General features: G+C 38.3%; 1 pseudogene; it reads right to left on the bottom strand.

Moving 5' to 3' along the window:
- LOC132770209 (perilipin-3 pseudogene) overlaps positions 1-19,385 on the bottom strand; it is a 48,232-nt pseudogene extending 28,847 nt beyond the window's left edge.
- Between the last annotated feature and the right edge of the window lie 2,695 nt (positions 19,386-22,080).

The raw sequence follows: 22,080 nt of genomic DNA, 5'->3' as shown, positions 1-22,080 counted from the left end.
GTATATAACCACCACCACCTCAGAAAATAAGGAAATCACCAAGGAAAACTCCTAGCATTATTCTAGGCAAATAAAAGGCTTTGTAGAATTTGATAGAAGAGCTATAAAATCTTTTGATTAGCTAATCTGAAATGCTTATTTCTCGATCACAAAAGCTACCTTCATGTGATCTTCTAAATAGTATCACTAATCACCAGTTATTCGTTTCTTTCTTTCCTCAGCTGCTGCGAAGCAAAGGAAGTAACATTGATCAAAATGTTAGCAAAGCATCACTTGGCAAGAGCGTTTGATGGGAATCTTGGGTCTCTATGGTTTTCAATAGATTAGCAAAGTACCTTCTGTAGGTAATTAGAAGTAGTTAATCAGGCAAGAAGCAAATACATCTTTTAAAACTGCCTCCATTTTACAATGACTTACAAATGTCATTAACTATAAGTATATAGTATTTCAATTGAATATTTTCTTTCATGTAATAATTCTATAGCACATTTTCAAAGAACAAATGCCCAGAGAATAGGATTTGTGCTATACCATTCCTCCACAAAAAGGTAATTTATCTCCATACAAAACAATCTAGGGCTAGAATCCTTCCTTGATACTTGTTGACTAAATATTTTGAAGCTGTATGCTTTTTTCTCATACAAGAGCAGCAGAATCCCATTGATTCCCATTGAATTGTGAGCTGAATTGTTGAACAGTGAGTCAACATCGATTGATTCCTTGTCTCTTCTCTAGACAGGAGTGGTGTTGGGTGTGACCCAACAGAAAACCCACACACACAGATAGATATCTACATAAAAACTCCAACCATCACCCAAGTCAAAAAAGAAGCACCATTAAAGCCTTGGCAGACCGTGCAAAAAGAATCTGTGAACCCCACCTCCTCCAAGATGAACTGAACCACCTCAACTGGGCTCTACAGGCCAATGGATATTCCACCTCAGACATCAGAAGAGCTGAAAGACCAAGAACAAGCCACAAGAGTAAAGATGAAGATCCACCCAGAGGAAAAGTGTTCCTGCCATACATCAAGGGAACCACTGATCGCATAGGAAAGCTGATGAGGAAACACAACATACAAACAATCTACAAACCCACCAAGAAAATCCAACAAATGCTACGTTCAGCAAAGGACAAGAGGGATCCTCTCACCTCTGCATGGGTCTACCGTATACCATGCAGCTGTGGACAAGTCTACATAGGGACCACCAAACGCAGCGCCCAAACAAGAATCCAGGAACATGAAAGGCACTGCAGACTACTCCAACCAGAGAAGTCAGCCATAGCAGAGCACCTGATGAACCAACCTGGACACAGCATTTTATTTGAGAACACAAAAATGCTGGACCACTCTCACAACCACCATGTCAGACTACACAGAGAAGCCATTGAAATCCACAAACATGTGGACAATTTCAACAGAAAGGAAGAAACCATGAAAATGAACAAAATCTGGCTACCAGTATTAAAAAATTCTAAAATTAAAACAGCAGAGAGAAAAACAGGCAGGGACATCTAAGCACCTTTCATTAAGAGTTTGCTCCAGGCACAGTCAGCCCATTGTATGCTAATCAAGGTGGTCAGTTGAAAAGATTCACACCTAGCCCAACTTACAAAAGCCTTTTGTCTCACCCTGGTCAGTCCACAGATATATAAACCCCTTTTTTCCCAGCTCCAGCAGACCTCTGAGGAAGCCTGCCATAGATGCAGGCGAAACGTCAGGAGAAATGCCTCTAGAACATGGCCATATAGCCCGAAAAAACCCACAAGAACTGAGTGATTCCGGCCATGAAAGCCTTCGACAATACAATGTTTATTAACACAACAAAAATAACTTAGAAACACTTAACTCAGTGTTCCTAGCAATAACTAAGAGTCTGCAGCAACTGCTGTGTAAAAGAACAAAACTTGGCAGATAATCTGGATTATACTGGAATATAATCCAGGATAACAAAAAGTTCTAGCAAACTGCTTCAAAACCACAGAGTTCAATAAGCATAAAGAAACAAGGTGGAAGCAAGCAAAATCATTGTCAAAAAACAGTCCCAAGTCAAAGCACGTTCAAAAGCAGGTGATAAAGTCCAGGAAGCGACGTTGTGGTCCAAAAACAATCCGAAGTCAAAGCAGGAGTAGAAGTCAGCACTTATGAGATTCCAGTCTGTAGAAGCACGGTAACACAGCAATCTGCAGTCCCAGGACCCAAGTCAAGAGTAATGGCAGCAACAAAGTCCCAAGCACGAATACAACACTTTGGCTACTGCAAAGTCCCCAATGTTTGATACCTTCTTTTATCCTATAACTCATTATCGGATGATGAACTGCTCTCCACCCTGTCTTCATCACTCTCAGCTACCTTAGCTTCCACAGCTGCTCGCCACCGCCCGACCCTCCAACTTTTTCAGCGTCTATCAAGACTTAGATCACCCCATGTATTACCAGGTTGCCAATCTCCAGAAAACCCTTCAAACTCATCGCTAGATGTTGGTTGTGTACATATGTCCCTGATCTCTTGCACACGGGTCCAATCTAGCCCATCCTCCTCTTCGTTATCACTCCCAGTCCCATCACTCCTCGTGAATCCCATAAAGTCTTCCTCCTCAGTTGGAGCATTATGTATTTCACATATCCGCTTCTTTTCCCATTCTTCATCTGACTCTTGCTCCTGAGTAACCCGTTTCAAACCTCTGCCCCCATCTCCCTACTCCTCCATTTCAGAATCTGAGAAACCTTCGAACGAATCAGTATCTGTAGGTGTCATGAATATTTCCCTAATTCGTTTCCTTTGCTGCTCTTGCTCCAACACCTGAGCAGCCCTCTTAGCCCTTCTACTACCAGTTGTAGCTTGATCAGCACACTCTACTACAACACAAAGTCAGTATATAGTGGTTACAAGAGAGATAATTTGTGAAAAAAATCACACTGAAAATACTATATCGGTAACATAGACAGCAATCCTATCACTATCAGGCTATGATCTGTAGCAACTTATGCTGTTATATGTTCATTCTTAACGTTTTTATGACATAGGAAGCATCAGTGTTTGACCCACCCTTGTACATTGAGGTGGGGGGAGGGGCTAGGCAAGTTTAATAGCTAGGATTTAGTGTTGACTGTTTATATTTTAATAGTGGTTTGAAAAGCAGTTGTCCAGTATACATTTGTTGATATTTGTATTATTTGTTTGTTTTTCTTTAAAATTAAGAATTTTTAAAAAACTGAAACCCATCAAAATGAAATTTTTGTTGAATTCAGTAGAACATTCTTTTGATCAGATGTTTACATTATTGTGCTATTCATGGGGCTTCTCTTAAAGATGAGCAAAATTTATGAATCATAGCTTTCATTTATTTTGTAACTATAACCTCTCATTTCCCACTCTGTTATTCATATAGAACTCTATTGAATCAAACTTACAAAACACAGCAGATGGAAAGATTTCTCCCCTAGTGTGCTAAGCATTTAGCAGTCTTTAATTCAGGCAAAGCCCGTGTGATGTCAATTGTAGATTCATCTGCAGCTGTACTAAATTTTACCTGGAAAATAGGATTTAAATTATGACACTCTCTAGATGATGATAGCAGTATTGGATAGCTTTCAAAAAAGATGAGGCAAATTTATGAAAAAAAACAGCTCTCTTCACAGATGTTAACTAAAACTGCTGAATGAGGAGAGAGAAATCTCTGACTTTTGTGCATAACCCAACTCACAAATTTGATTTGCGAAGGTTATTTCCATGTGGATCATTCTTTAATGGAGATAAGCAGTGAGAGGGATTCCAGCTGTTATGTCTAGAAAGTGATTGGAAAAATCAAAACAAGGCTTCACAGCTCATCTCCCCATTTACCTCTTCATGAGTATGAAAAGAATAGCTTTGCAGACATCCAGCAAACAGGATGTCTATGAACTTGTAAATTATCAGTGAGGAAAGGCATGTAAGAGTTACTAACTGTAGCAGGATGGTGTGAGGGAGAAGGATGCAAAGTCAAATCCTAAATGAGCAGTATAGATTGAGATGCATTATTTGATGTACACAGATAGGACTTTGCCCATGTCAGATCTTTCCCTTGACTTTGCCTGATCAAATAATTCAGTGAACTATTTATTCACACTATCATCATTCCTAACTGGGGGAGGTTAAACCACTCTGAGACAGTTTGAGATCTAATGGTTCCTGTACTTGATATTCTTCATCCGTTGTATAAGATCTGTAAGGAGAAGTACGAAGTGATCCTGACAGTCAGAATCTCACACGGAGTGCTGAGGTCAGCTTTGAGTGGCAACAGGAGTGGCATGGGCCTGATCCATTCCATTTCCCCCATATTGAGGAGCACAAAGAAAGGGGGATGGCAGTGGTGCCTCATATGGATAGTGAACTGACCTGAACTGGTCTGAATTGGCCCCAAAGTGGTTATTCCAGAGTTTCAGGAAGATTTAAACCGCCCCAGAGGACCTTACCATTAATCACCCCTAGACTATGGAATGACCTGCTGGAAGAACTTCATCAGCTAAAAGTGGTGGTGGTGATGACGATGATTTTTACTGGAATTGTGACCTCATCACATTAGAGAATGACTCCACTTTAAATCTAGTTGCTGCCTCCTGAAGAATTCTGAGGTTTGTATTTTAGGGAGGGGTCTTAATAGCCTCACTAAACTACAAACCCCAGAATTCTGCAAGAGGCAGAAACTGGATTTATAGTGGATTCATCCTCTAGTGTGATGAAGTAATTGGAGAAGTGTCATGGAGATATCCAGGAGCCAACTCAAAGTGAGTCCATGTTATTGTGACCATGTAGACAAAATCAGCCTTATGCTAAAGGAATATGTGCAAGAAAGAGTGTAGTAATATGCTCTTAGCACACTAAAACAAGGCCTGAAATAGACCTTAACCTTCATTAAACCTTTTAAATAGGTATTAATAGCATATTTTCTTTATTAGGCTATGGGGAAAGTGTAAACTGCATGCTTTGAATACAAAAAAATGTTTTTTAAAATAACGTTTCTGAGAATTTAATAACATAAAAGTAATTATATCTGACGATCACACATTAGCTAGAGAAATAGCAAGTGAAAGCTGCTCCCAATCCATTATATTCTTTTGAAAGCCGGTTTGCCTATCTGATGACATTGACATCAAGGCAATGTAAGAATATTAAAAATGTCTTCCCACATTATTTTCAGACATAGTCTCTTAACTGGTCCTTTTGTATCAGAAAAATGCAAAGACGGAGATCTGATAGAGTTGAAAAGACTGAAAGAACAGTGGAGAAGATCAGTGTAATTCCATAATTCATTTCATACTGAGATAAATATCAGTTTCCTACAAAAGTAAAAGAAAAAGACTACTGTTTGAAACTCTCTTGTTGTTGTAGTTGTTATTGTTGTTACCTGTTATTCACTAAGACAGTTATGAATGTGCAGCCTAGAGTTACCCAATTGTGACTGGTTTGTATTGCTGAATACATAGAAACTGTGAAAGCCCCCCAGTGCCTATTTATTGGGCATCTACAATCAACTGGGGCTGTTCCTTGTTGACTAGGAAACAGTTGACATATAGTCCCATCTATCCTTGCATGAGCAATTGCTGAAATGAAGAGAAATTGTGACAGGGACACTGCTTCTACCTTTCACAACAGAGAATGTAGAAACATCATCCTGCAGAAGGCTAAATATCAGCATCCTCAATGCTCTATGCAGGGGCTTCAACCATTTCCTCCCATATCCTAGTATAATCCTTCAGTGCCCTGAGCTCTACAGATTGGACCCCATGCATTTACCTGAGTATGATAATAAAATATTTCTGGAAAACTTGTAACTAGGGGCAAGGGTCCCTTCGGCCAGCCTTGTATGGAAATGTCTAAACATATGCTTGTTCATTGTTTGTCGCAAGTGGTAGGGGGAGAAATAAGAGTTACGGTGAACTCCTTAGCATATTTTTGGTAAAGGATAGACTTCTGGAACCCTTAGGGCTGGGGACTTTTACTCTCACTTGTCTTGTGTGTGTGTGTGTGTGTGTGCAGTAATAAGGCTGTGGTCTGCTTTCCAGGAAATGGCTAAAGAGCAACCCAACTATTGGGTTGTCCTCTGAACTCAGGTAGTTCACCCAGGCAAAGGTTGAGGAGGAATTAATGGAGTGACATTTGGCCTCAGCTGATCCCACATTAGGTTGTTCCCATCTTTCCAGATTCAACCCGGTTTAAATAAAATTTAGGTTAAATAAAGTAGCGCTTTTCAACCCAGTTCTCTGTGTCTGGTGTCATCATTCCATGGCTGGTCAACAATCATGCAGTCTATTTCAAGGCATAAAAAACAATTGTTTTTAGAAGGATCATTCCACTTACAGGTTTTAGAAATGTAGTAAAATTTTAAAACTCATACAACATTCATACCAAATATTTACAGCCTAGCATTCTTTAGCCTAGTAAAAAGCTGAAATATGATGAAAGCCATGAAAAGTGCTGCCTCCATATTTTTTTCTTAAAATATTCCAGCTTTCTCAACACCTGTATTTCACTATTTCAATAATTGTTTCTTCTGACCACTCAGTTTTAGGAAAGTGGTCACTAGACGCTATCACCATAAAAATTGTCTCAGAAAGCATTATTGTGACTGGATAAGTTTCTCAAATATATCTCCTACTATAATCCCTAATATAACATCAATGATTTTAATGGGGTGGTGTGGTAAGGTGAACTAACTAAATATTTCATATTGTTTTTATAGACATTATTTTAAAACCATGAAATAATTCTAAATGCCTTTCACTATTGTGCATTTTTTGTCCATTAACACACACGCACGCACATAATTGAAAGCAGACTTTATCATGCTTAGACAAGGCCAGTTGAAACTGTTAGGATTAGATTAGTAATTAAAAATATATGCTGTTTCAAGGGGAGGAGGCAATTTTAGGGCAACTCACGTAACATAGTATACCATTCTATATCATACTGGCAGTCCTATATAGAAAACAAGTTTTTGGGGTAAAGTTGGGAATAATCTCATGAACTGAACTTTTACCTTAAAGGGCTGGAATTGGTTTGAATATCAGCATTTGAAGTCATCTGATTTAGAAGGCTATTAAAGGAAAATAAGGTTGAGAAGTGATAGTGTATTTTAAAAATTGTGATGGTATATCACAATGGTCCATTTGTTTTGTGAAATGCTTATACTGCAGTTTCCACAAATTACCTTCCACTTTTCCTGGGAGTTCTCTAAAAAGCTAAACCAGTTAGCTTCTCCATTGACTGGTCACAGTTATTTGAACATTAAAAGATCAAAAAATAGATCACAGTACACATTTGTAAAAATGCTGAGCTATAAGGATTAATCAGTTTCATATGCCATTACTTTTCATAGTTGTTAGTTATCATCCCTCATTCAGAATATCTTGGTGATTATGCATTTGTTAATTGAATGTGTTTTGCTTGTGAGGTTTAGTTGTCATAGAATAGTAAGCAATGTGCACAGATGATCCCCGTGAAAGATGGAGAAGAAAAAGATAGAATCCATTTTTATTGTCTTTCTCCTGATTATGATGTAATAACACCTAGAAATTAACATTACTAGTTGTGAAGACGATTCCTGAAGATTAACAACATAAGCCCACTATGATAATTCCTATTATCCACTGTAAAGGACGATGTCATATTCAAATGTGTTCTGAACCCCCCCCCCCCCCAATCTATCTTAGTTTTGCATTTACTGCTGATGGAAATACAAATTTCTTGGACATTTTCTTCAAGGTTTGGAGGTTTCCAAGTTGCATCTCCCAAGAATTGGCAAATTATTCCAAGAAATCATATGACTGCAAGCTAACTGCATGTGAAGTCACTTGCCTACATCCTCTCAAATGTCTTAGGATGAGTTAGGAAACTCACTCAGACCACGTCATCACACCAGGGCTTTCAAGAAGGCAACTCCACCAGCAGAATTCTGGGAAATGTAGATTGGGAATGCAAGGGCCTCTGTAGTTAAGAATTCAAAAAGCCCTGTCTCAAACTACATTTCCAAAAATTCAGCAGGTGGCGGAAATGTGGGGCTGTCCACTATAAAGCCCTAGTGTGATAACATAGTAAGTGTGAATTCCAATATAAGGTGACTCCCCCTGACATAACACCTTTGTTACTAGAGGTGTACAATTTGTTTGTAAGTCATCATAAGTCATATCAAATTCATTAAATTTGAACTTACAATGTGATATCCAATGTGTGGGCATGGTCCATGCCAAGAACTTAAGAACCAAAACTTACCCAAGACTTTTTCACTTGAATTTTGTAAATATTAGAGTTGGGTGACATCTGCATATAGGTGGCACTGTACCTTTCCCAGTGGTTTCATGTATATGTTAAACAGAATTGGGGACAAAACAGAGTCCTGAGAGTTCCCACTGACCAATGGCCAAAGGTTCAGACAGGAGTCCCCTAGTACTTCACTTCACTTGACTTTATTTCTTAATTAGTCGCTCTCCACCAGGGTGCTCTGAGTGACTTACAGTCTAAAATAGCATTTATACAATACAAAAACATTCAACATAGAAACATTCAACCTTCTGGGGAAGCCTCTCTAGGAAGAGCAGCTGCAAAATGCATCCAAATCCCATTTCAGGAAGGCAGCCCAGAAGAATACCATGGTCACTGGTATTGACAGCCACCAAGACATGCATTAGAACCAAGAGGGATAAATTCCCCCTGTCCAGTTCTCTGCCTAGGTCGTATACCAAGGCAACCAAAGCTGTTTCTGTTACTAGACCTACTTTAATAAGACAGAAGTCAGTAGACAAGTTTGAAGAAAGTGGGAACCATTTTGCAATTTTTGTGAGAGAATAATGAAAAAAATATATTTACAAGGTTTGAAAATGAGTTTTTTAAATATTAATAAAAAGTAGGCGGGCATATCAAATAACTAAGCTAATGGACATTTACATAGGTACACTACGAATGCCTTTAGTAAGAAAGCTAGATGGCAACTGTAGTGTGTTTAACTTGCTAGGTTTTTTTTTTGTGATATGGTTATTGTTCGTCTATCAAGTATTGTTTAATATATATTCATTAATAAAAATTATAAAAAGTATTAGATAAGTGAACATTATCACATTTTCTCTTAATATAAATAATATTTTCACATAATGAAAATCACACGCAATAAGGAATCACAAATAAGGAAGCTTATTTTAAAAATGAAGAAAGCATTTTAAGAAACTGGATCAGAATAAATATGTTCCTTCTTTTTAAAACAGTCACAAATTGATGTGAAAATGAAATAGAACTAGGTTGAAAAATAACCAAAATCCGTTTTGATAGATTAATCAGTCCCTAGCATTTTGTAGCCTTTAGAGAACTTAAATAGGGTTTTGATCTGATACCTAAGGAGAGATTGTAGGATAATCCAAAACCAACTGTTGAAAAAAAAATACTGCCTTATTTCACAAAACAATTATATTTGAAAACCTCTGTGCAAATTGATTGTAGCACTGGAGGTCATCCATCAAATTCTTTCATAATCCTGATAAGTCAGAAAGAGCTATAGTTTAGATATTCTTTTTGTTTGCTTTTCAGACCAGCAATTTGACTTCCTCTCTTAACCTTCAGCATAGAGACACGCAGAAACAAGGACATCTCTGTATCTTCAACTGATTGATGGAGGTCTTCCTTCTTAAATAAAACTACAGTGATGCCTTGAGTTAAGGGTTTAATTAGTTCTATGACTGAGCTCTTAACTCAAATCATGTATAGCAAAGTGAATTTTCCCATTGAATTGCATTGAAATGCTATTAATCCATTCCGATCCCCCACCCCATTTTTGTTATGTTCTTTTAAATAAGAAAATGTACTTTATAAATAACAAATAATGTGTAAATGCACATTCACGTAAAACAATAAAAAAGAAAGAACATATTTAAAAGTTGTGACAAAGAAGCACAAAGCACAAAGTGAAGAGACAGGTGCATCATTTTCTTCATACTGTACTCATTCCAACCGCCCTCTCTCTCTTGCTCTCTCTCTCTCTCTCTTCATGAAGCCAAGCATACCAGAAATAAAAACGACACAAAATCAACTAACCCAAAGTTCCTCAAAGCGAACAAGAGCAAAGCAGATGGCAATCCCCCAAGGCAGACAAGAGCATGAGGCACAGAGGCAAGAGACATGGAGACTTCTCCCTTGAAGCCCTAAAGCCCTGTACTCTCATGCTAGCAGTCCCTCTTTAGCTTCCACTGGTGCTAACTCTTAACTCAAAATACTGGCTGTATGCCAAAGTGAAACCTGGGGTGAGCAATAGATTTTAACTCAAAACACTCTTCAGTTGGAACACTCTTAAATTGAGATTCCACTGTATATTCAAGGCATTTATGAAAGGGGATTGTCCAATAGAAGAAGAAAATCTTACAAACTAACTATAATAAATTATGAAAAGATTAAGTTGTGTTGTATTTTTTTCAAGCCATAATAAAAGATAAAGAATCTTTAGATTGATATCTCTTTGAACATAGTTTTAAAGAGTTCTGTCTCACCTTTCTATCTCTTGGACACTGCATTAGAAAATGCTGAAAATAAAAGAGAACGGCTGATTATTATTCTCCATTATCTAAAGAGGGCCACTTTATTTCCTTAGGACTGTAAATTATGATTGCTAAACCACTTGTTGATACCCATAATATGTTCAAGCAGTGAAAAAAAATGACATTTTCCAAGAACAAATTTGGTGTTTCCAATCATGTGGAAGTGATATTTCTAAGATGGAAAAGTATATGAGAGCTTGGGAAATTGCTTCTTTAAATTCTAGTTAGTTACCATCACAGTTGTATTTTTCTTTTAAAAAAATCATTTAACTTTCCAATTTCTCAAAAGAAACTAAAACAATATCCTTTCATATCTGTAAATTCTGCAAGCCACTGTCCTATGGACAAGACACAATATGGATTCTTGTAGGTTTTTTCGGGCTATATGGCCATGTTCTAGAGGCATTTGGCCATATAGCCCCCAAAAAACCCTACAACAACCCAGTGATTCCGGCCATGAAAGCAATACAAAACACAATACAATACAAAACACAATATATTCCTGTTCGCCAATTGTTAGCATGATTTAAATTTGCATGATTTTAAATGAATGTTTTAATAATTTAATGTTCAATTACTGTTTTAATTGCAATTGTTATTTATGAATCTGTACGACAGCATCAAATGGTTGCCTGTTGTAAGCCACCCTTAGGCCTCCTGGGGGGTGAGAAGGACGGGATACAAATATGCGAAATAAATAAATAAGGCAACAATACAGTGCAAGCTAATAACTACGCCATGTCATGTTTCTTCTCCAATCATTATAAAAACCACATTTTGGAAATTGTGAATACTAGTACATCCCACAAAGAGTAAAATACTTATTTACAAAAGTAATTTGTCATTACAAAAATAAATTAAATGCATGGTGTAATAGTCTGCACTTTGGGCTATGACTTTGGTAACCAGTGTCAGATCAGCCATGGAAACCCACTGGGTGATCTCAAGCAAATCATCTTCTCCCAGCCTAACAGGAAGATAATAGTGAGCCTCCTCTGAAAAAATTTCCTTGAGGTCACTGTAAGTTGGAAATGACTAGAAGGCAAGCAGCAGCAGTAGCAACAACAACAAATTGTAATTTACTACTCCTAAACTCTGGAGGGATTCTGCTTAATTGGAGCTAACTCTTAAAAAAAACTCTTCACTTATTTCATAGGTCCTAGTAAGGCTAGATCCAGCATATTACAGATATGGATCCAGCATATTACAGATATGGATATTTCAATTTCAGTGCCGGCAGTAAATAATATCTTTTCAAGTTTGGCTTTTGGCATTGATCCAGATTCTGCTAATTTTTAAGCAACACTTATAGAAATAAGTAATTCACAGTACAGTTATTTGCTCAGTGTGGAATTTCTTTTGTACTGGAGTTTTTTTTTGTATCATTAGGAGGAAATCATGGAATTATGAAGTTAGAAGAGAGCATAGGAGATATCCAGTCCAAACCTTTGACATGCAAGAAAAGCACAATCATTTAAGTTGTTTTTAAAGTAAGACTTTCATTGGTTTTAATTCTGTTGTTTTTTAATACTGTTTTGATTTTGTATTCTTAGTTGTCTTTTATTGTAGTAGCTATCTTTTTGTAAACCACCTTCAGACCCAGCCTGGGGAAAAATGTATGGATGGATAGATGGATGACTGCTCTTGCATGCCTATAACATGGTTGATTCAGTCCTCCAGGGAGGCACACAAGAAATAAATATTTTTTTGAAGCATGAAATCCTCTGTGTTCTGGACTGTATGACAAATTTGTGCATTTTGGTTTCTCACACATTCACTTAAAAAAGAAGCTTGAATATCAGGAAATATATACATTTTGTATATTCTGTTTCCATACGAACTGAGGCAACCTTCATAGTAATCTCTACTGGGAGAAGACTTTTTATATCCTGTCCTCTTAGTGCCTCCTGCAAATTCTTCCATGAACAGTTTTGAAAACAGAAGGTTGGGAGCTGCTTCTTCAGGGCAAGGCATGAAGCCCCTACCTCACCAGCAGGACAATCACATAAAGGAAAGTGAGGAGAGTGCGTAGTGCATGCAACTTCCCCCCATGGAGCTGGCAACACAGGAAGCTTCCCATGTTGCCAGATCAATGCCAGCTCCATGGGGGGAAGCCACACACACTGAGCACGCTCCTCACTTCCCTCCATCTGATTGCCCCACTGTTCGGTGAGGTGAAGAATAAGAAGAGTGCCATTGCTGGCCACTGCTGGCCATGTAATGATATCTCTAGTGGCCATTTCAGACATTTACATGACTCTGATGTGTAGTGTTTATAGTGAACTCTGCAGAAGATGCTTCAATTGTACTTCATAGAAAGGAAAAATCAGTCTGTTTAGCAAGCTGATTTGTTTGATTTTTTAAACTACATACACCTATATACTTGGAGTTACAATATATTTTCACCGGATGAAAGGGGTCAAGGGCAGAAATATTTAAGAAACACTGTTTTAGAATATTTTAATTTCTGACCTGTTTTGAGAAACCACTTATTAAAAATATAATTCTATATAAATACAGAGCAGTTGGCAAAGATGCAATCTGAATACAAAAATTCAGTTTCACTATGGAAAATACCAAATGTTCCTCTGGCATGGTTCTGCAACCACTTCTCAGGAAAGTTACCTTTTGGAGTGCAGTTCCCAGAATTTAATAGCAAATGGCCATATGATCAGGGGATTCTGAGAACTGAAGGGGGAAAGTGGCAATATTTTGTTCAGGTTTTACATGAAACTATTAGCAATATGTTAGACTCTAGAAACAGTTTCACTTAAATAACTATCTCAATATTTCATTCATTAGGCTTAGCTACTAATAGGATGGTGTGGGAAAATGTCCTACTAGCAGTAAAGAAGAAAACTCAGTTCTAAAATGCAAGAAGCAGCAAAACGCCCACTCAAAATGAGGAATCAGGCTAGAGACAAACCAAATGTTAGTTAGGTTAATGCCAAGTTTCCAAGCTGAGTTGCCTTTTGATTAGATATAATTATTTGAATGATGAGTTATAGGAAAACATCCAGCCTAATTAAAGAAAGATTCCAGATTATGTTTTTGCCCTTATCAAGGGTCAATATTTATTTGACAATGAAACTTCCTGCTGGAATCAATCTGGAATATATTAGCAGCTGAAATAAATGGCTTATCGGGGAACATATCTTTGCCAAATAAGCCTGCATTTGAATAGATTCTTCAATATGCCAAAGCTAAATATTACAGTTAGAAAATCCACAAATTAAAGCACTTTTTAAAGGGGAAACTTTTAAAGTTAGACTTATGGCTACAACACAAGGAGTTTCTGAAATAGATGTATAAATTACATACTATTTTAGCTTTGTTGTTTATTCTATTCTAATATAACCCCCCCCCCCCCCCCGGCTCGGTGATGCAGCAGGTTAAACCACTCAGCTGCTGAATTTGCTGACTGAAAGATCAGTGGTTCAAATTCTGCCCACCTAGCAGTTTGAAAACATGCAAATGTGAGTAGATCAATAGATACCACTTCTGTGGGAAAGTAATGGCACTCCATGCAGTCATGCTGGCCACATGACCTTGGAAGTATCTATGGACAACTCCGGCTCTTCGGCTTAGAAATCAAGATGAGCACCCCCCCCCCCAAGAGTTGGACATAACTAGACTTAATGTCAGGGGAAACCCTTACCTTTTCAAGGAAGCTGGGGTTGTATCAACACTGTATGGTTATAATAGTATGATGTTTTAATTGTTATGCTTCGATCTCAAGGAATTTGTAGTTGGATGATTCTCTCTAGTACTGATGTTCAAGGAGGAGGACACTGTTATTTCAGATTTTTAGAAACTATAAACCCCAGGAAACTATAAAAACCAAAATAAAAATCCTAGGATTCTTCAAAGGAAACAGGACAGTTAACATAGTGTGGATACAACTTGACACCAGTATAAATCATGTCTTCTCTGCATTTATCATACAAATCTGCACACTATTTCCAATGTGATTTCTTACTTTTCTCTGGTGGTTAAATTATAATGTAAAATAAACTATTACCTAGGTATATATCCCTCCATATTTTCTCTTGGGAGGTCTTTGCATGCTATAGAGAAATTGAGGAGAGGTACTCTATTTTCAGACCCACTCCTTTATTTATTTTGGTATAACAAACTATTTTTTTCAGCTTCATTTTTGGACATTCCCCCCACTGTGAAAATAGAAATATTTCACTGTTTATGAGAAAACTCTATTGGCACAAGACATACTTAAGCTTGGATTCAGAAATTCTGTAATTTCAAAGGTATCCCCAAAGGAATGAGTCTAGAGAAGCCACTAGAGAATTGGAATTAGATTTCCAACAGTACAATTTCTTCAAGGAAAAAAATTTAGTGCCTTGTCTCTTTTCTAAAACAGAACAAAGAGCCTAAAGCAGGGTTTATTTTGTTGAAAAGGTTTTTTAAAAGAAAAGAAAGGAAAAAAGAGGAAAAATGACATTGGCCTTATTTCCGTTCTTCTGATATAACAGGTGGAGAGAATAAGCAGGTCAAAGAATACAAGCCATTTTATTTCTATAGAATGCAATTTCATCCAAGACATTCTTTTATATATTACAATGGAAAAGTAAATTATGTTTGGGTACGTTATAGTGAGTACTAAGAAGGGAGAATAATTATACCAGTTCCTTGTGTTAATGGTAAATATACAGATGTATTCCATGTGTCAGTGATTAATCAACCAACAAATTAGAAAGTCATGCATGGAACCTATCCAATGGATCCCTGCTAAAACGTTCACCTTCAGCCTGCAGAAAGGGATAATAGAGGCGGCTGTAGTTATTGTGCTTATCCTTACCTTCACTACTTTTAATGTGAAACAAATACTTATAACAATAAATGTTGAAGCCAAATTCATTTAAACTGCCTTTGATCTTGATCCAGGGTAAATTTAAAACTTTTCTGAATCTTTCTGTCTTCTGGAATAATCTTTACATAGAAGATGTTCCATGAACAGTATAGAAACATGGGCCAGCAACAGGTTGTCTACAGGAAAGATATGATTTATAGAAAGTCTGTCTAGATCACTATTTTATATACTACAATGAAAGAATATTTGGTCAAACAATTCCTCATTGTCTATGGGCACATCTACAGTAATGCTTGGAATAAGTTCAGGAGGAACCAGTTTCTGCTGTGTTAGATTTAGAGGTGATTAGATTTAGAGGTCCGGAACTGGCTTGAAGCCAATTTTGTAATTACATTTGCCAATGAACCTGGCCTCAAATAACCCAGAAAGGATTTTTTGCTACATTTCCTGGTGAGATGTGCCTCTGTGCTTCTGAGACATACGGAGTAAACAAACCATCCATGTCCTTGGGACACTTTTTGACAGGCCCCTATTTAGGGTTCTTTACTATGTCTTAGAAAGTATGGATGTCTACTAGGCATCACTGCCCCAACTTTCAGAAGTATTCATACATCTACCAATTTGGAGTAAATTTTTAAAGTTTTGACAGAAGCTTTTATTAATTAAAAATTGAATCTCTCTCATGTTAACCAAAAGAAGAAACCAATATCAACCAATATCAACCAATTTCTTATATTCATAGATTCCTAAAGTTGGAGGGAACACCCAAGGGCCATCTAGTCCAATTCCCTTTTTCCTGGCAGAAGTGGGCACCATCACAACAACTGAAAGATGGCCAATTGGTCATGGACGACTGGATTGATTGACTACATGAAGCCAACAGATTCATACCAGAAATACAATGGTCATGGAAAACTCTAGCTCTTATTAAGATTACTACAAACAGCAATATGATCAAGTCTTGTGTGACCCAATTCAATCCATGTGTTCGATCTAGCAGAAAATGAAGAGGAGAACATGACAGGGTCTGGGATTTGGTGGAAGGAGCAGTCCTGTCAGTGTGGCAATGGGGTGTGCCATGTGGCCACTAGGGGAGAAATCTAAGTGAAGAGTGTGTGAAGAGTGGGGAAGTGATGTGGTTGCTGACACTCTAGAGCAGGGGTCCTCAAACATTTTAAAAAGAGGGTCAGGTCACAGTCCTTCAAACTGTACATAATTGGTAATAGAGAGGGATGACTTTTGATCATGTGCAATTGGTCAAAATATCCAACTTGCAGAGTGATAAATACTAGCTATTACTATTAGCAGTAATTGGACCTATGATATTCCAATTCATCAATGGGATTACAACCACTGATTCATGGTCAAATGGTTTTCAAGCTTCCTTTCTTATCTCTCAGTCTGTAGGGTACAAATGCATTGTGTGCAAACTCTTCCCAGACTCTCTGTATTGAAAAGTCTAGCCTGACATTAGCATCCTCTCACTGAGGGCCCAGTGATAGATTGTAACTGGGCCAAGGGCACAAGCTGCCATTTAAATTTTACCACTGGAACATTACATCAGTCTGTCCAGGACATTGGGAAAACTTCTAAATGAGAGCTTTTCTTCGTTTGCTTTCCTGGGATGCTAATATTCTTCTTGAATTAAGCAATGAGTAATTTAACAGTCTTCTTTTCAGTTAAGAACGTCTTTGAAAATAACATAGTTTTCAAAGGTTATTTACGGTCTGCTCAGAAATCACATGTGGCATTTTTGTGCTACATGCAGTTTTCTGCACAAAACAACCATGTGCAAAGTTTGTATAGTCTCAAAGTTTGAATATGGCTCTCATCAGCCCTGAATTATTCTCATCAGACTTTCTTGTCAATCAGGAAACATGGTTTTCAATCATTCTCCAAATATTTTTCCAAGCCCCACTAAATATTATCTAGCAAGTGAGAACCATTTGCTTGATGCTAATGCTAGCCCTGAGAATGAGTGATTATTCATACTGGGACAAGCGACCAAAACACAGTTTCATAGAATCATGTAAATAGTCCTATGACTCTTGTTGTATCAAGGCATAACGATACATTTTTTTTGGAATACTGGCATTTTTTGGAAAAGTGGCCATCACTTCTCCTTTTCAACTAGGCTCTCTATTGCTTATTGTGCAGTTGAGCAATTGCACTGTATTTATTGGAAATGTTTTATATTCATGCCAGCATAAACAGCACCTTGACTGATTGAGTCTCTAATGTATAGATACAGAACACTATTACATTTAAAAGATATAGTAGGTAGAAGATGAAAGCAATTGTCTCCAAATTAGTTTTTAGTTCTGTGGATCTTTCACTTTGATTAAGAAGAAAAAAGTATGAAAGAGCAACCATCTTCGGTTTTATCATCTCATGAATGTCCTTAATATTTACATAATGATTCCACTCCAAAGATTAAAAAATATATTCAAGAGCAACACAAAAATTGTGACCCTCTCATATAAAGACACTGCCTGTAGAGACTGATTGCTAGAGATATGCTTGGCTGAATCCAATATATCAATATATATTAAGCAGACAGAAAGTCAATTTCTCCATAACTTGCTTTGCACTAGGTGAAGAATATATCTTCTAAAGAAAGAGTCAGTCCTCATTTTAATGGATCCCTATCAACTTTATTAACAGGAACAGCTTTAAAGTAAGCAATAATAAGACCAAACTAAAAATCATTAAATAAATAAGACCAGACTTGCAACAGTTAGGAGAACAGGGATGACCCAGAGGCAAACATTTCAAGTCCTGTGCAAGGAGATGGGGCCAAGGGGATATAAATGATAGTGGTGGTGGTAGTGGTGATAATGTTCCTCCTTCTCCTCACATTTTTTGCAGACACTATTTTTAGCCTTTCTTCAGTCTGAATGCTTTAAAAGGTCTAGATGCAAAATCCATAGTGTCCTGGTAGCATTTTCTGCCTTCCTTTTAATATTCTTGTCCTTTGAATCAACTCCCAGGCCTCTGAAAGAAGTCTCTTGATGACAAATAGCACAAAAGGAGAAAATCTGGAGAGGGAAGAGAAAATGGTATCTAAGGCTGCTGAGAGGTCCAGAAGAACCAACAGGGACACACTCCCCCTTTCTAGCTCCTGGCATAGATCATCAACTAAAGCGACCAAGGCTGTTTCGGTCCCATGTCCCGGCCTAAAGCCAGACTGCGCCGGATCCAGATAATCTGTGTCTTCCAAGAATACCTGGAGTTGTGAGGCCACCACACGTTCCAGGACTTTGTCCAAAAAGGGAAGATTGGAAAGTGGCCGATAGTTGTAGAATTGAGTGGGGTCCCGTGATTGTTTCTTCAACAGCGGTTTTATCACAGCTTGTTTTAAGCTCTCTGGAATGTTGCCTTCCTGGAGGGAGGCATTAACCACCACCTTCACCCACTCGGCCAAGCCCCCCCCCCCTCTGGCTTCCTTCAAAAGCCAGGATGGGCAGGGGTCTAGAAAGCATGTGGTTGCCCTCATCCCTCCAAGTATCTTGTCCACATCCTCGGATTTCACTAATTGAAATGAATCCATCAAAATTGGACAAGCAGATGCTGGTGTTACATCCTCAGAGACTGCTGTTAGCATGGTGTCCAGCCCAGAACAGAGCAAAGCGACTTTGTCGGCAAAGAACCGATCAAATGCTTCACAGCAGGCTGCCAAGTTGTCAGGGCTCTCATCCTGAGAGGTGGGGTTTAATAGGCCTCTGACAACTCGGAACAGCTCCGCTGGACGGTTCTTTGTGGACGCAATATTGGTTGCAAAGAAATATTTCTTTGCGGTCTTTATTGCCATGGCATATGCCCTCAAGAGGGAATCAAGTTGTGTTTGATTTGGCCTGCTCGGATCCGAACGCCACACACCCTCTAGCAACCTCTTCCTTCGCTTCATTGCTGCCAGCTCCTTGTTGAACCAAGGGGCTGGTTCAGCCTCGGCTACTTGAGAGCGGCATTCCGGAGCAATTGTGTCTATTGCCCTTGCCATCTCCCCATTCCAGAGAGTGACCAGGGCATCAACAGGATCACCTGCCGAGGTGGTAGAAACTCCCCAAGAGCCATCAGGAATCCATCTGGATCCATAAGCCTCCTGTGGCCGACCATCTTAATGGGTCCTCCACCCTTGCAGAGGTTAGTGGGTGCAGTGGGCCTAAACCTGATCAGGTGGTGGTCAGTCCATGGCAACAGAGCAATGGTCAGCTCCTCTACACCACCACCATCCCCCCATTCCTGACATAAAACCAAATCTAGTGTGTGCCCAGCACTGTAGGTAGGGCCAGATACTAGTTGGGACAGCCCCATGGTTGCCATGGAAAACATGAAGTCCTGAGCCACTCCTGATAGGGTGGTTTCAATGTGGATGTTGAAGTCCCTCAGTACAATGAGCTGTTGGGATTCCAACACCAGGCTCGAGACCACCCCAGCTACCTCAGATAGGGAGACTGTAGTGCAGCGGGGTGGACAGTACACTAGCAGAATCACCTATTCTGTCCTGGTCACCTACCCTCAGGTGGACACATTCAAAATTGGTTGACTGAGGAATGGGGCATCTGGCCAGGTAGTTGGAATCCTTAAAGACCACCACAACCCCACCTCCCCGCCCTCTGGATCTTGGTTGGTGCTGCACAGAGAAATCTGGTCGGCAAAGCTGGGTCAGGTTTACACCTCCAGCCTCATCCAACCAGGTCTCCATTATGCATGCCAGATCTGCCCGCTTATCCAGAATTATGTTATTCTATTGATAGATCTGGCATTCAATAGAACCAGCTTTAATCAAGAGGGACCACCATCCTGGGTACTCCAATTTACCATGTCAGGAGACCGATTTGGAACTACTAATATTGTCTCACAATTCCTAGGCTGAATTAATGGTCTCCCTTTTCCATATCTCCCACTCCCCCATTATTACTCTTATGGGGGCCCCTCGACCGCTGGCACACACCCCTCCTATATTATGCTCCCCGTCCCTATTTTCAACCCATGATTTAGTGACTGATAATTGATTTGATGGTATTTTGTCTTGCATAAATTCTTCCCTCCATTCATTTCTCAAACCACACTGATATTTCCGGAATTCTCCAGCCCACTTTGGCCCTCACACCCCCACTCCTCCCAATGAGTACAAGCACAATTACTATGTACAAAGGGTTAAAAGGTAACATGGAGGAGAGATTTTAAACATATTGACTGAGGGTCCATAAAGTGCAGGCAGTAGACAGTCTATAAGAGTCTTAACGTGCTAGAGTTAAAATCTAGAGTCTATAAAGTGCTGGTGGGATATGCAGTTATCTAAAGTGCAAGGTTGTTGTTTTATAAAGCACATCAATAGGAGGAATTCATGGGTTAAAGTGCAAAGTGAGCAACCTTGTCATTATAGGCAATAGTTATGTTGTGTATCTCCACATGTAGAATTTTACATTACATACCCCAGTGTATGATCTGGAGATATAATTCTTCAGTAATTTTATTTGGAAAGAAAGCAATGAGTAATTTCCACAATTCTCTTTCCATTGTGAAAAGGTCTTTGAAAACTGCAATTTTCAAAGCGTATTCAAATTTGGGATTTATTCCACATAAAATTTGCATGTAGTATTTCTTCAGAAACAGCATTTTCTATGCATAAAACAGCATTCCTGTATCAGCAAAGGCTTTTTTTACACTTATTTTTTTTCTGTAGAAAATGTTGTAGCTAGAGACCTACAACCACACAAAATTCATGCCTTGTGCCTAAAACAGTATTTTCTATTGCAAGAAAAAAAAACCATTTCTTCACAGAAAACAATACTTCTATACAATAATAGTATTTTCTTTGAAATGCTATTATAGAAAATTGTGGGTTTTTTGCAGACAAAAAAGTGTAATTTTTTCATAAAATATGTTCCAAACTACATAAATTCTTGTCAAACCAGGATTCACTTCATCAGAGTTTCCTGACAATCTTAAAGCACATTTGCAACCATTTAAAAATATATATTATTGGATATCTCTTTTATCCATACTAGGAGCTTTTATTTCTCTTTAAATTCAAAGGAGAAATAAAAACAGTAGTTAAACAAGAGAGAGAAAAGTATGTGCTACCTCAAACAGCAAATAATGAGACAAAAAAATGAAACCAGCAGTAGGGGAAAGACAAAGATAATCCCTAACACCAGTTTCCAAAACATGTAAGAAAATAAACCATGGTCTTCATTCAGCACTGAAAATTGTGTTATGAAGAAGCCAAATGAGTCTCTGTGGAGGCCACATTCAACACAGATGTTGCATTATTCAAAAGGCCTATCTCTTAGCCACCTTTCCTTCTTTATTTACCAGGGATACCTGGACAAGGTGAAGGTATGTAACACGAGAAAGCATGCTCTTTTCATAATTGTTTGGTGACACAAAAAGATTTTGCATAATGCCAGTTTCATATCTGGCTTCTAGAATTGCCTCTACACTATTTTCTCTGGTCACCCACATTTTTAATTTTGTGGATTGGATTATTCACAGAATATTTCTCTTTAGGGATCTCTAGGACCATCAATGGAAGTTAATTGTAGAATTGTTCTAGAGCATCTAAAGATCCCTAGAGATTTTTTATCTCAAGTAAAAAATAATAGCATTATCAAATTGGTGTTTTTTTAAAATTTATTTTCATGGAAGTCCTATGCCCCTATTCCCAGCAAATGTGAAAGGCTAAATTT

This window comes from Anolis sagrei, chromosome 3 (assembly GCF_037176765.1).
Source record: "Anolis sagrei isolate rAnoSag1 chromosome 3, rAnoSag1.mat, whole genome shotgun sequence".
NCBI classification, from domain to species: Eukaryota; Metazoa; Chordata; class Lepidosauria; order Squamata; family Dactyloidae; genus Anolis; species Anolis sagrei.
This window is presented reverse-complemented; position numbering and strand designations above follow the sequence as displayed.